We start from the raw sequence: 3,303 nt of genomic DNA, 5'->3' as shown, positions 1-3,303 counted from the left end.
ACTCAAAATCTTCATCTCACCATCACTTTACTATTATCTATCGTAACCTATTTGGCCATGATATCTTCACGCAGAAAAATGAGTTGATACCATTTACAGATACAACTTAGGGGGCTTCAGAGTGAAAAGGGGTTCAACTCTCCCGGACTCCCCATACATATTTCCGGATCTACAATATAGAATGAAAAATTCAAAATTTTTTTTAGTGATAATCTTTCCGATGTGTGCTTAAACATCACTCATATTAATGATATTCTTCTTTCTTCATTGATCTATCTGATGTTTAAGGTAGGAAAGAGTTACTTGGGTGGCTGATTTCATCGAGTTAATCTCACTTTTTACATTATTCAGTTTCACGAAGACGGAATCACGGTACATCGCTCTTCATGTCAAACAAGTAAGCAAAAGAAATTACTGCAGCAAGTGAAGTGGAAAGAAGTACGACTGGGTGGCTTTCAGAAGTATCGTGTGCTATTTTCAATTTCTGATGAATTAAGGGCTATTCCATTTTATAAGTTGAGAATATTTCGAAGAAGAAATATACAATCTTCCTGTCATCATTCACATGCATAGCACCCGCCTATATAAATTCCCACAAATGGAATGCATATGGGGACATATGAAAAAAATTGAAATAAATTTTGAGTTAAATTTTTTATAGTCTTTTTTCGGAGCTGTGCCACATCTTTGAGCAAAAGCCTGAATAACGAACTGATATAGTTGAAAAATAGAAAATACCACGCGAGAGGTAATATAAGGAATATTGAATAGTTTTCAGTTATTCCTGAATTTCAACGTAATTTCATATCACTATGAAAATTTTTGCAGTTACAGGATGTCTGTAAACAAATGCGAAGGACCTAAGGACATGATTCCTCGATGAAAATAAGCAGGGGTAGTTCCTATAAATTTTTTTCGAAATCCACCTCTCTTCCAATTTTTTTTTCGAAAATCTATCCCACGAAAACAATTTTTGGGGGGACATCATAAAGGGTTGTTATTTTCAACCCCTAATAATAAAATTATGAGATCTGAAAAAATTGTGTGAGTAACATCTACTTTAGTACTTAATATTATGTATAGTTTTATGACTCAGTGTTTTTTAGAACCCGTAAAAAAAATTAATTAAAAACTGTCAACTCGTCATCGCCTTCCAAAGGCTGTATCTTGGAAGGGAGGTCGATCACGAAAAAATTTATAGGAACTACCCTTGCTGATTTTCATCGAGAAATCATCTCCTAAGTCCCTTGCATCTGTTTACAGACGCCCTGTATAAAGGATTGAATCGCCGATGTCACCCCGCAGCTATTTTTATCGAAATATGATGAAAAACCGTCGAAAAATGATTGTAAAGACAAGTTCTATAGACAATAAAGATCAACTTTAGTCTCCTCATAAAAAAACAACTAAATTGGAAAAAAAGAGACATCAACACGTCCTTTTACTTCAATTTGAAAAAAAAAAACAAAACTCTATATACAATACAGGATGTTTCCAAATTAGACGTGAACCTTGGAGGAGCTGTTAGTATCACTCATTTGCTGTCGTTTAAGCCATATTTATTGATAACCAAAAATCATCAATTTCCGAGATATTTGAGTTCTTGTGTTTTTCAAAAAATTTCTTACCTTACTTAATTTTTCGTCAATTTTTGTTACGTTGACCAAGTTTGATTATAATTTTGGATTATTTTCAACAGCAAAAGATATGATACGTATGACAAAAGCTGAAACGAAACTAGTGACTGCATTCTAACGAAAACTTTTTTAGGGAATGAAGAAGGAATTTGGCAAGTTTGTAAAATAATTTTTTCATACATGAATTGTGGAATTCGAAAGTTGCAGGCAGATTGATATTAGAAATTGATTTTTCTTTTCTTCATATACCTACCAAATTTTGAATCATACTATTATAATTTATAATTCTTTTTCAATTTCTAATACATGATAGTTTTGCTTTTTTCATACGTATCATATCATTTTCTAATGAAAATAATCCAAGATTATAATCAAACTTGGTCAACGTAGAAACAATTGACGAAAAATTAAGTAAGTTGAGCAAATGAGTGATAGTAGCACCTCCTCCAAGGTTCACGTCTAATTCGGAAACAGCCTGTATATTCAAAAAATTAAAAGCGTAAATTCAGAACTAGTTGAATGGAGATTCTTGAGGTATGTATTACTTCCCCTGAAAATGCGCGATTACTGGCAATACCTAATACAATAATTATTTTCTCCTACAAAAGGGGTTGTATTCTTTGGAATGAACTTCTCGAATATTCAAGAAACCATAACAGACCTTCGTCCATTCAATTTTTCAAACAGGACTTACCCGAGGAGAGTTCATGTGAGAGTACCAATTTCCTGTAGGTCCTCATTTATTTTCCTTCTGCGGACGCTATAAAATATCAGATGGACATCATTAGGGTATATCATGTAACAATAACATACCTTTTAACCATTGTCGATTTGTGTTTAAGCGCCTCTATACCGCCCTTCCGGTCAGTTGTAGTAGTAAACCATTCTATCAGATTTCGATGATTCCCATTCATTATTTCAACTACTGGTTCTTTGGAAAAATAACGAGAAACCAAAGAAGAGCGTGACAGATCGGAAGAGTGCGATGGGACGTGACTTCTTTAGAGTCGCTGGACTAGAATACAGTCGAAAATAATGGATGATTCTGAAAACTAGCATGGATATGAGAATTCTCAAAAGAGGATACTAATATACAGGATTATTCCAAAAAAGCTGGTCAAAAGTTTAAATATAGTGAGAGAGAGAATTTGTACATTCTCTAGTTTTCATTTTTATACAGGATCAAATGAAATTAAATTCAGGCCATAGATTCAAGATTGTGTGAAAATAGGGTGGAGAGAGTCAGGGAATAAAAATAATCCCAAATTTTCGAAACATTTGATTTTTGCTGTTATGGAATTATGAAATTTAAGGATTTGAAACGAATATTCAAAAATAGAGTTCTCGGTTCAAGGACGTTAATTAAAAATCAGTCCCAATTTGTGGAAATTAAATCCGGCATTTTACCTCCATTTCTTGGAAAGTTCCTATCATATCTGAATAACTGCTTTGTGTATGTTTTAGTGTATGAATTAGTTCCTTTTTCTAGACATGGCATCTAAAAATCAAAGATGAGTGAGTGATTTTGCAGAAATTCAAAAAATGCTTACGTATATCACCTCGCAAACAGTGATATTGCGACTTAAATCAAAATTATTGATGAGCCGTTCTAATGTTATAAATACATACCTAAAACCCTATACGAAAAAGACTATCCCATATCACG

General features: G+C 33.2%; 1 long non-coding RNA gene across 1 annotated transcript; it reads right to left on the bottom strand.

The window, feature by feature from the left end:
- Positions 1 to 2,311: 2,311 nt before the first annotated feature.
- LOC123312763 lies at positions 2,312 to 3,084 on the bottom strand. The gene is made up of 3 exons (XR_006537677.1): positions 3,045 to 3,084; positions 2,451 to 2,689; positions 2,312 to 2,397 (listed from the first exon to the last, which is right to left on the bottom strand). It is a non-coding gene; the product is annotated as an uncharacterized LOC123312763 (long non-coding RNA).
- Between the last annotated feature and the right edge of the window lie 219 nt (positions 3,085 to 3,303).

This window comes from Coccinella septempunctata, chromosome 5, assembly GCF_907165205.1.
Source record: "Coccinella septempunctata chromosome 5, icCocSept1.1, whole genome shotgun sequence".
Taxonomy (NCBI): domain Eukaryota; kingdom Metazoa; phylum Arthropoda; class Insecta; order Coleoptera; family Coccinellidae; genus Coccinella; species Coccinella septempunctata.
This window is presented reverse-complemented; position numbering and strand designations above follow the sequence as displayed.